The sequence below is a fragment of the Microtus ochrogaster genome, unplaced genomic scaffold (assembly GCF_000317375.1).
Source record: "Microtus ochrogaster isolate Prairie Vole_2 unplaced genomic scaffold, MicOch1.0 UNK55, whole genome shotgun sequence".
Lineage (NCBI taxonomy): Eukaryota > Metazoa > Chordata > Mammalia > Rodentia > Cricetidae > Microtus > Microtus ochrogaster.
This window is the reverse complement of record NW_004949153.1, coordinates 2,425,820-2,438,462: the sequence shown is the minus strand read 5'-3', so window position 1 is coordinate 2,438,462 and position 12,643 is coordinate 2,425,820. Positions and strand designations below refer to the sequence as shown.

General features: G+C 35.3%; 1 pseudogene; it reads right to left on the bottom strand.

The window, feature by feature from the left end:
- Positions 1–10,169: 10,169 nt before the first annotated feature.
- LOC101995517 lies at positions 10,170–11,061 on the bottom strand (annotated as a pseudogene).
- Between the last annotated feature and the right edge of the window lie 1,582 nt (positions 11,062–12,643).

Sequence of the window (12,643 nt, the reverse complement as noted above, 5' to 3'; positions counted from 1 at the left end):
TGTTCCTCCTTCCTTATCAGTCATACAATTCAAAGACATCAAACTATAGAGTGCTCAGATTCTCTGTGCATTTTCCATCTTAACATGGAAGTTAAGCCAAGGCAGATGGGAGGTAGAAGTGCTGCTTTTTCTTCTCACCAGGTGGCTAGGATTGAGTAGAGCTCAGGCCTGTGCATGTGACTAAAATGCTTCTACACACGGCTTTTTGTGTATTTGTACCCCAAAAGTTCAGTGCCAAAATAAAACACAATTCATAAAAATTCAGAGTCAAATATAGTGGTTCTACCTGAAGAGTAGAACCACTTATCTTTACTTATCTTTACTTAAGTCTGAAATTGGTGAGTCTTCCTTCAGAAAACCCCAGAATGAGACTGAGAGCTATCTCCTTCTACCTTATAATCCTCTTTAGTTCTTGGCTTTATAATCCTCTCTAGTGTTGGCCTGGTTTCTATGGCAAGATAATGTGCTACTAGGGTTAAAAGTGTGTGTTATTGCTGTCTGTTTTGTAAGGTTGAACAGTGTGGCTGTTTTAGCTTATATAGACAGGTAATCTTTAAACACTTCAGAGACCTACAGAATATGGTATTTGTGATGTTTTAATATCATAGGCTTTTTTTATGACAATGACACATGTCTACTCTTGGATGATGGTTTTTTATTAGTATCTCACTGTGAACATTGACAATTGTTTCCCCTATAGCTCCAAATATTCATTCCAAGTGAGATAACATGTCCCTCTAGACTACTGTGCTCCTTTGTGTTCCTTTCCTTTATGACTGATTCATTTTTTTAAAGATTTATTTATTATGTATTCAGTGTTCTGCCTGCATGTATCCCTGAAGGCCAGAAGAGGGCACCAAATCTCATTACAGATGGTTGTGAGCAGATGTGGTTGCTGAGAATTGAACTCAGGACCTTTAGGAAGAGCAGGTAAAGCTCTTAACCACTGAGCCATCTCTCCAGCCCATGACTGATTCTTACTGTGCTAATGTTCATAGTTTTTTGTTTATTTTTGTTCTTATTCACTAGTATGTTTTTCCATTGAATTTATCATTAAATTCATACCCAAATCCTGTTTTATATATTATTTGATTTAGTTTTTGAATGTTTTTTATCCATATCTTTAGATTACAAATATTTTTTGAAAGTATATAATTTTATTTTTTATTCAAAACATGTAAAATTTGTACATATTGATACTTATTTTAATTTATTATTTAACCCTAGAATATGGAGCTTATGTGTTTTTTTTTATCTATTGCTTTCCTTCTATTTAGTTTAGCTGAACTATTTCCTGACTTCATATTTGTATAATTTCTTTTGTATTCTTGGAATTATGTGTACAAAATAAGAGGTATTTGTGTGAACATGTGGGTTTAAATCAGCAAGGCTTATGGGTTTGTTCTAACACTCAAATAAGCAGAGTGAATGATAATGATAACATAAAGCAGTTTGGAATACTTCATCTACAAATTTTTCTACTTGTCAGTTTACTTGCTCATCAAGAAGCCCATTTCATTGTCATACTAAGTCTATTTATAGGTTCAACTAAATACTGGATTTGTGCTCTTCATATTTATATAGCTTCATTTATTAATATTTTACCTCTGAGCACCTATATCAGAATATAGCAAACAAATTGAGTTAGAAAGAAGCTATATGATCAGAGGTAGGGTTTTGGCTTCTAAATGCAGAATAAAAAGAGAAGGATTTTGCAACAAATTTAAGAAGTTTTTTGTTCTTGTTGTTTTGTTATATTTGTTTGTTTGTTTGTTTTTCTTAGGCACTAGCTTTTGTTTTAATATAATCTGTATTTCCAGCAAACACATTTTTCTGTATAGGATGAATAATTAAAATAAAACTTTGTATTAGTAAGGATTTCTGTTCCTACAAAGAGTCACCATGATCATGGTAATCATGGTAACTGAAATAAAGGAAAACATTTAATTTGGACTAGCTTATAGTTTTAGAGGTTTAGTAAATTAGACACATGGCAGTGGTCAGGCAGATATGGTGCTTGAGAATGTGAGTTCTACATCTACATCCAGAAGCAACAGGAAGAGACTGAGATATGCTAAGCCTGAATTGAGCTCCTGAGACTTCAAAGCCCACCCCTAGTACCACACCTCCTCCAATGAGACCACACTCCAACAAGGCCACAACTTTTACTAGTGTCACATCTTATGGGCTTATGTAGGTACATTTTTATTAAAACTACCACATTCTCATCAATCATGCTTTGTACTATCGTTGCTATTAAAACATAAAATTATCCCCAAGGGACTTGAATTATTTAAATTTAGATTAGTCTCATTGACTTAGTTAAATAATGTGTATAATTTGCTTTGTAATTTCTAAAAGTTTCTTGTATGGAAATGATCATCACAGGTTATTAAAATATTTAATAAAAACTACCTTTATGGGATCAGCATAAAGTTTTAGGATTTATGTCTGAGTTAGATAATTGCTTTCTAAAAAGGTAAGCCTTATTTTATAAGTCCTTGATTATCAGGTGAAATAATTTATCATGAAAATTTAAATAATGTGTATCCCAAATAGCAAGATTGGCTACTGACTGAATAATTCTAGATTGATACTAATTATTAGATCTCTGTTAGTACCTTATGAACATCCAAAGCTAGATAGTATATTCAGTTTGATCTTGGAATTAATCATGCTTTTGGTGCAATGATAATTTGTATTATTTGTTCATGTCAAAATACATGAACTATTTTACTTCTGGCAACAAAGACTTATTAAATTGAACAAAATAATCCATATTGTGGTATAATAGAAATATCTACTTTTTACATGGGTTGAGGTGGTTAATGCCTTTAATCTCATCATTTGGAAAGCAGAGGCAGGTTGATCTCTCTAAGTCTGAGGCCAGCCTTATCTACAAAGAAAGTTACAGTACAGCCAGAGCTATTACAAAGAGAAACACTGTCTCAAAAAATCAGGAAGAAAAAAAAATGACTTACATTCTATAGATCATATATAGAAAACATGAAAAAACACCTTGAATAGTACAATGTTGTCTTATTCTTAAACTATGAAAAATGATAAGCATGCCTTGTAGAAAAAAGGAATAAAACATTTTGAATATGAAAAATATTGTGTGTTGGGAATATATATTTCCAGAGATCATTTATAAGGAAGTAATAGGTACTTTTAGGCTGTTAATTTTATTTTCTTCTTAATTGGGGTGTAGTTTCCAAGTAGACTTTCTAAATGATCCCAGGAATACAATTTAGTTTTAAAAACAGAACACGGTATAACTATATCAGAAGTCTAATTTGATATTTTTAAAAGCTTTGATATAACTGATGATCAAATTCAAATTTTAATACTGGTATGACTGTTTAGCATTTCTCATTGATTTATGTAGTAAGGAAAAGCGGGCTATGTCCTGCCACCCAGCTAGCTTAACCTCCAAAATAACCACACATAAATTGTATTAATTAAATTACTGCCTGGACCATTAGCTCTAACCCCTTATTGGCTAACTCTTGCATATTCATTTAACCCATCTCTATTAATGTGTATCGCCACTTGACTGTGACTTACCAGCATGAGTCTAACCAGCATCCATCTCGGGCAGGAGAATCATGGCATCTGCCTGTCTGTCCCTCTTTCCAGAATCCAGGTCCGGCTACTCCACCTACCTAAGTCTGCCCTATCAAAAGGTCAAGTCAGTCTCTTTATTCGAACAATGAAAACCACACATAAACAGAAGAACCCCCTACACCATTTCCCCTTTTCTGTTTAATCAAAAAAGAAAGGCTTTCATTTTGAAATAGTAAAATTAGATAAAATACTCAGAGACTATTTGCACTCTTACCAGATATTAATCTTGAAATTTAATCATCATTTTACTTTCACAGGATCCCCCAGAAAGAACGTAAACCCCATGACAGCTGGAAGTAATTCTAGAGGACGATGTCCTCTCTTCCAGCAAAGTTTGTCCTCGGATTTAGGGACAACATAGAGGGGTTGATTATAATTAGTATATGATTGAGGGTTGGGGGAGGAATTTTATAAGCTCAGGATCTTTTTGAAAAAAAGGGGAAAATTGGATTATGGGACAAAAGATTGGTATTTGTGAGTTATTGTTTATAGATAATTACATTGGCATAGATTCTTGTATATGGATACAAAGTTAAATTATATTGAATATTGTACACATGCATGCTTCTACTTCTGTTTAAATATATATATATATGTATATATATATATATATATATATATATATATCATATTGCAGTGTACATTTCTACCTCGGATTAAGATACCTATATATTTTTGTATGTATGTATGTATATATATATCATATTGCAATGTATACTTGTACATTGTTTACATTTGGAGGTCATTGTCCTCATTTATTGCACAGTTGTTTATTCTCTTAGTCTTTAATATAGATAGGTATTAAGAATTGTAGATCAATAGTCATATATGTTTGTCATATTTATAGTTAGACTAATCAGGTTCTTTAGATACATAGAGATTATATTCTGTATAAATAATCTTCAACCTCTTCAAAGAGCTATAGAAAATGACATTTAATCTAACTTAGAGTTCTGTGATAGTGAGACACAATTGCTCCTGGCAACACTGATCTGTTCCTAAGAGATTGTTGAGCACCAAAGACACTCCACTTGGAGCTTGTCTTCTTCTTGGCAAAACCAGCCTCTGGGCAAGGAACTGCCCATATCTCAACTACTGACAGAATACATAGTATCCGGAAATGGATAAGCAGAACTGTCAAATCTTGCCAAGACAGGGTAATACGGTTTTGAAAAATATTCTTGCCTTTAAAAATAATCTGTCAGTTATTCTAGGCTTTAGCCAAAGTTGATTGCTGAAAATGTGATTTTGGGTGATTGCCCAGGTAGCCAGCTGTCTCCATGATTTGTTGCATGTTTTGGAAGTTGTTTGATTGCACTTCCTAATTCCTCAGATAACATTATTTCCCTTCTCAGATCTTTGAAGCGGTTGAAGACTAGATAAATGTAGTTACTTTCCTCTTATGACTTGGCCAGGATATTTATTATATAAAACTTAAGCTAGCTAGAATAGGATATTTGTTCTTATTGTATATAATTTTGTAGTAGGTTTAGAAGTCTCTTACTTAAATAAAAGGGGGAGGTGCTAGAGGAGCTCCTTCCACTCCTTCAGCCAATAGCCATTGAGATACCAGCCTACTGGGGTGTGGTCTCTTTCTCTATAAAAAGCAGCGACAGCCCTCTGTTCTCTCTTGCTCCAACGACTAGACTCCTTTCCTGTCTGTCATGCAGAATGGTGTTCTGTAAGTTTTTCACCCTCAAATAAATAACCCTTTGAATTCAAACTGGTGTGGGATTGTTTCGTGCTTTAGATTTAGTACATCACTTAGCATGTATTTTGCGAACCAATATGTTTTACAAAAAATTATCTGACAAGTCTCTTATAAAGTGCTCATTTACTTATAAACAGTATAATCTCAGAGATGTAGCTTAACAATACTTGACAAAGTTAACATTTAAAAAGATAAAAAGCAACGTTTGAAACAACATTCACTGGGGTTACACTTACATTTATGAACTAATTGTCACACTTGTTTTCATCATTTGTGTGTTTCTTTCATTTACAATTTGACAAATAACCTAGGAAAACAGCCTTAGATATTTTCAGTTGTAAGTACTCTTATTTGAAATCAATAGTGAAATTTCAAATGTGAGGAAATTGGGGTTAATGGCGGTTAATGCAAACCTGCAATTTAGCATTTGAGCTCACTTTTCTGTGATTTTTACAGAATCAAGTCCCTATGATTGCTGTTTATATATGTAAGTAAAACATCTACCACAAATAGACACCTGGAAATGTGAAAATGGGATTTGTTTCGCTTGAGTGCTTCTTTCTTAAAAAAAAAAAAGTTCATTTTAACTTAAATTGTTTAGGATTTGTGTGAAATAAGATTTCCATGTAAAATATATTTTGACTTGCAGTTTAAAATTTGTATCTATTTATGAATAAAGAACAATTATTAATTCCCTAGGCCAATTACTAACTAGAACACAAACTCTTATGTAAAAATTGAGTAATATGATTAGGTACTGCATTCAGTTTTAAAATATGAGTGCTTTTGCTTTAAATGCTATTTCGAATAAAAATTTTGAAAGGTGGCATCAATATAAAATTAGCAATTTTTGAGATATTTTTCTGGGTGTAAAAGTAATGGCAGACATATGCTTGCTGTTAACAGTGTTTTCACTCTTAAAATAATATAATATAGTAAGATGTGCCCATAAAATCCATGTCTGGAATGAAATGCTCAGTTAAGTATAAGAACAACTTACTCTTCCATACTGCACATTGCATTCAAGGAAAATTATCAGCCATTTATGATACATGTCATGCTACCTAATATAACTATGGCATATAAAAAATGAGAGGAAGTATATCTTAGGTTTCTATAGCTATGACAATGAAACACTATGACAATAAAACAAGTTGTGGAAGAAAGTGTTTATTTGGCTTACATTTCAGCATTACTGTTTGTCACTGAAGGAAGTTAAACAAGGCAGGATCTGATGCAGAGTCCATGGAATGGAGCTGTTTATTGGCTTACTTCCCATTGCTTGCTCGGTTCACCATATTATTGATCCTTGGACCAACAACCCAGAAGTGACACCACCCACCATGGTCTAGGCCCTCCGTCATTTACCACTAAATGAGAAAATGACTTACATCTGGATCTCAAGGAGGCATTTTTGCAACTAAAGTTCCTTCCTCTGGCGACTCTAGAATAGCACAGTAAAAGGTAATGCTTAGAAAAATTTTAATCTAAATTGTGACATTCTCATTGGAAATTCAGACTGTTTTCCTGAAAAATCATCATTTTAAAGAAAATAACTATGTATGGTTTAGCAAAAAATAAAGTCAGATTGTAAAAATCTGAGAGATTATTATGTTTAAGTTCTTTAAAAGAAAGCTTATTTGGAGGAATAAATAGTGTAATTCATCACTACCAACTTAAAAAAGAAAGAGATTAACATATTGAAGTTTGAAAAGAAGCCCAGAAAAGAAATCTTCCCAAGAATAAGAATTCAAACACTTAGGAATCCTACAGAAACACTAAATTGTATGTAATAATATATGACTGTTTCAGATATATGTAGGCCCTGTGCATGCTGTCACACACAGTCTCTCTGAGTTCATATGTGCTTCAATCATGTTAATTTAGAGGGCCTTACATCCTTGGTGTCCTCTATCCCTCTGGGTCTTACATTCTTCTGCCTCCTTTTCTGTGGGATTCCTTGAGCCACAAGGGAACAGTTTTGACAGAGACATTCTGTCTATGGTTGAGTATTCCAATGACCCTCACATTCTGTATAATGTATGGCTGTGCATCTCTTTATTTGTTCTCATCTGCTACAGGAGAAATCTTCTCTGATCTTCTTCCTGTGATTGATTGAGTGAAAAGTCACAATTTTTAAAGATATATAGAAAATGTGATCTGCATTTCTTAGAAATACAAACATCAATGCTGCAATAACAATATACTTCAGACAAGTATTTAGATGAATTAAGCTCTAGTTGACCTAGAAGTCTCTGTTCTGAGGAATGGCTATCATAATATCAGAAGTTGCTGTGCAAGATGCCAAGTGAGAAGATATTTTGGTAGACATATCCAGATGGAGAATCTACGAAACAACACAATATTTGAACCAGGTAGATATCCTAAAGGTACAATAGTGGAACTTTTAACTTGGGGATAACCAATAGCTGTCTAACTGAACTCAAGGACTGATCAATAGAAGGCAATTCATTCTTGGTACTGTAAGCCTAAAGTTGTTTTTTTTTGAAAAACAATGGTTTTTATTGTCTCATGTTTGAATACTTAGTTCCCAGTTTGTGAATCTTTATGGGATGGATGAGGATGTAAGACCTTGTGAAGGAAGGTTGTCACAGAGGACAGACTTATACTTTTCAGAAACCTCTTGCCATCCCCAGTTCTCTTTCTGCCTATTGCTTATAGTTTGAGTTGTGAGCTTGTACCTGTTTTTGCCAGAATGTCTTTGTTCTGCCATCATGGACTCTAAACCTCTGTATTGATAACTTCAATTATATCTTTTTTAAATAGGCTGACTTAGCATTGTGTTTCATCACAGAAATAGAAAAGTAACTAATAAGTAACTTTCAAACAAGAAGTGGGCATTTGTTGTGATGTTGCTGAACTGTTTGAAAAAATGTGGAAGATCTGAGGAATTAGAAATAGAAAAATCATTAAGCACAGAGATTATAGGGAGATCCTATTAGAAGCATGGAACCCAGTGCTGAGATCAGTAGGAACTGTGGAGGACTGGGTCAAGAGGTTTGAGGGGGGAACGATATTTGCACCCATACTAGAGACTTTTCTTGTGATATTTTTATAGAGACTGTGGCTGCTTTTTTCCACTGTCCTAAGAATTTGTGTGAGGCTAATTTTAGAAATAATGAACTAATTCCTTGGTAAATAAGAAATCAAAACAATCTGATTTTGAATCTATTACAGTATTAGTTGTAGTCACTCTTAGGTAGTTCTATATTAAAAAAAATGAAAGTTATATGAAAATGAAAAAAAAATGTACAATTTGATAAGAAAGAATTTCACAGATGAGATTTGTTCTTAAACAAATAAGGAAATGGCTGATCTGCAATGAATAAAAGGGAAAAGATGCCCTCAGCATGAAACCTCTCCCAGATAAGTTTCCAAACTGAGAAAAACAATAAGGAATTTTTGAAATTGCAGAAAGAAATTAAACTGTTACAAATATGATCCAAATTCTACTGCTGCAGGTATGTTTCAAAAGGGTAAGAGTTCATCCAAAGCTGAGAACCAGACTTGGCAGTGTGTTCCACATAGTGGCAACTTTTGACTCATGAAGAATGCATGAATGGTGGGATTATGGAATCCTATTCTGTAGTTATAGAGTGCTGCTGATGTTAGAGTATAGCAAGAGATTATCTGCATGGAAACTGTGAGATGTAATTGTGTGAAGCTCTGAATGTAAAGGCATGGTTTTGTTAGAGACCTCAAGAAACAAGATGCTGGAAATCCTAGAGCCATGAGAAATGTACCAAAGAGAAATGCACACAGGGAGTAGAACGGGGCCAAAGAGAAAAATATTTTTCTAAAAGAAAAGTTGGAAGAGAAGAGCCAAGGAATAAGACATGTAGCTAGATAATTGAGTTTGCTGTTCTGGGCTTCAAACTTGTTTTTCTTGTTTCCTCACTACAGCAGTGTATTCTGTACCACTGTATTTAAAGTATGTAACTTGCGTTTTGGGATTATACTTAAAAGACTACCTTGGTTCTCAAAAATGATTTTTACTTTGGGATTTCATAGAGTGTTGTGACTGTGAAAGACTATGGGGAAGTTTAATGTTGAACTGAATGAATTTTGCATTATGATACTGGCAGGAGCCTAATAGGATAGCTTGAATAAGAATGGTCTCTTTAGATCCATGTGTTTGAAAACTTGGTCCCCTGTTTGTGAGACTCTTTGGGAATAATTTGGAGGTATGGCTTTGATAAAGGAGGTATGTCACATGGATTAGCTTTTTTTTTTTTTTTTTGGTTTTTCGAGACAGGGTTTCTCTGTAGCGTTGGAGCCTGTCCTGGAACTCCCTTGGTAGACCAGGCTGGCCTCGAACTCACAGAGATCCGCCTGCCTCTGCCTCCCGAGTGCTGGGATTACAGGCGTGCGCCACCACCGCCCGGCTGGATTAGCTTTTGAAGATTCAATCTTCTGTGTAAAGCTTGAGATTCAAGGTATGAGCTGTTTAGGCTGCCATAGATTTTCTCTGCTATCAAGTACTCTTACCCTGTGGAAACATAAACCCAATTAAATGCTTCCTTTTTTTTTTTGTCATGGTGCCTTATCAAAGAAATAATAAAGTTAATACCTCACCTACAAAAATACACATTTCTGGAAAGATCATAGACCATGGAGGAGAGCCTATTATTACCAAATCTCTAAATCAGTATCATTTAAAACTGTTTTTAATAGTTATCCTTAAACTCACATATTAGTTTATTTTTCATCACTTAACAGGGAAACTTATTTTTTTTATTTATTTATTTTTTGTGGGGTCTCAGTCTTTAATCTCATCAGGTCCTCACACACATGAATCACACACTCTCCGGTTTTCAGATCTTGTTGAAAGCTGCGATGTCGACACTCTGAACATGCTCCTCAAACTTGGTGACTTCTAGCAAGTCGATGACCACTTTTTCATCTTCCACCACACACTGGATCTGCAACTTCCGGAATCCATAGCCAACAGGCAAGAGCTTGGAGCCCCCCCAGACCAACCCGTCCAACTGGACGGAAAGCACACAAGCCTCCAGCTGGGCCATGTCTGTCTCATCATCCCAAGGTTTGACATCCAAGAGGATGGAGGATTTGGCCACCAGTGAGGGCTTCTTGGCTTTCTTCTCTGCGTACTGCCGAAGCCTCTCCTCCCGTAGTTGGGCCGCCTCCTTGTCTTCTTCCTCCTCATCACTGCCGAACAGGTCAATGTCATTGTCCTCATCGTCCTCTGCTGGTGTGGTGGCCTTCTTGGTTGGGGGCTCCACTTGACGCATAAGAGACATATGCTGGGTCTGGGGGGCTGTGGCTCTGTGAGTAGGTGAACTCTTCTCCAGAGTGCTCAGCCGGGCCTCCAACTTGGAAATGGCCTGCTGCAGATCTTGTACCACCCCTCGAAGGTTCTGGTTCTCCACTTCCAGACTGGCAATCCGTACAATGAGCTCACTATGATCACCAGCAGGTCCACTGGAGGCCCCAGGGCCCGAGCTTCCGGCCAGGGATTTCTGGATATTCTCTCTGGCTCTTGTCATGTCACGGAGGATCACGCTGGCACCATTCTCCTGGCGGGAGCCAGCAGCCACAGACCCATTCATCTGCTCATAGAATTTCCTCTCTGCATCGTCATATTTGTACTTGTCAAACCAGATCTCCTTGTGCACTAGAAAGTTTGTAGCCATTTTTACGCCAGCCAAGGACGCAGCAACCAAAACCTGGAACTGCAAGCTCAGGACTGCCAGGGAAACTTATTTTTGCAAGAAATGGAAACTTTTATAGAACTCCCCACATTGTCAAAATGCAGAATATGCTACTGTTGAGTTCAAAATCTCAAATTCAGGGCAATCTGTCCTTACAAAGACCAGGGAAATTGTGTAAGAATGGGTGAGGAAGAACATAAGAATGGGAAAACTAGGATGTCTGCTGTCAAATAATGTGCCTTACATATTGTAAGAAAAATGTGCCAATAAAATATCCACAGTATAGAAGTCTGAGAAAGACTGGAGTAATGATAGTATCAGTTGATATGCTTATGTTTTCACCACTAGATAAAAAGCTACTGATAGTCAGTGGCTGCTGAGAGAAGATAATCAGTTTAACCTAAGAACAAAATTGTATATAGTGTAACACATGCCAAGTGGTTCTCCCTAAAAAATTACACATACAAGAACAGTTGAAAGGATTCAAAAGTTTATAGAGAACGTATATAGAAGAATGATGAAGAAGAATTTTTAATCTAGTAAAGGGGCATCCAAAAATTTTGAAGGGGAAGAGGTGGAAGAAAGGTAGATAACATAGGAAGTTGTCAAAATAATAAAACATTTTGAAAGATAGGAAATGATAGCATTGGTGTGGGAGGTGCTTCTGTCTGTGTGTTGACTTTATTGGTTAATGAATAAAGAAAACTGGGTTGGTTTGTAGCATGGGAGGAAGAAGGTGGAGTTAGAGATGCCATGGATCTGTCACCTGAGACAGATGCTGGGAACATTACCCAGTAAGCCACTGCCATGTGGCGATAGATACACAGATTAATAGAAGTGGAATAAGTTAATATGTAAGAGTTAGCCAATAAGAAGTTAGAGCTAATGGGCCAAGCAGTTATTTAATTAATATAGTTTTTGTGTGTTTATTTTGGTTCTGCACAGCCAGGACGGGTAAGCACCCTTCTTCCAATATAACATGAAATGTATGTGTATATGTATGTTCTGTGGATAAAATAATGGTGTTATTGCAACAATTAATAAAAATTCAGTATCATCCCAAGAGCCACAATAAAAAATTTGCATTTCCAAAGTAAAATAGCATGATACAGTAATAAATAAATCTAAGAAAGATACTAAAATCTCTCATATTTTTATTATTCCACCTAAAACATTTAAGAATAATACACACCTAGCATATGTTGCTTCAAGAAAAAGCAATATTTTCATTGTTGTCAACTTGAAAAATTTTTTCCACATATGTGCATTTTCACCATTTTCACAAAAAGAACATTATACATCTTGCTCAAATGTAAAGATTATTGTTGAAAAAACTGTAGAGTTCATTGAGTTTTTCTTTCCAAAGAATTTTAGAAGTCATTTGTCTGTGTTGAATATCCTTTATCCACATGGTTACATGTGGTTAAAATGGACAGTTCAGTTGACCTTTTAAGGCCCTTTCCAGATTTATGAACTTGGGAAAAGCCATTTCCTTTCTAGGCTTTTTTTTTCATTGATTCTACTTTTCTTGGCCAAAAAATTCTTCATTTTTTTAAAAAATAATCTTTGCTCATGCTTGAAGGAAAACAGATAACTGAATATTACTTTTTTG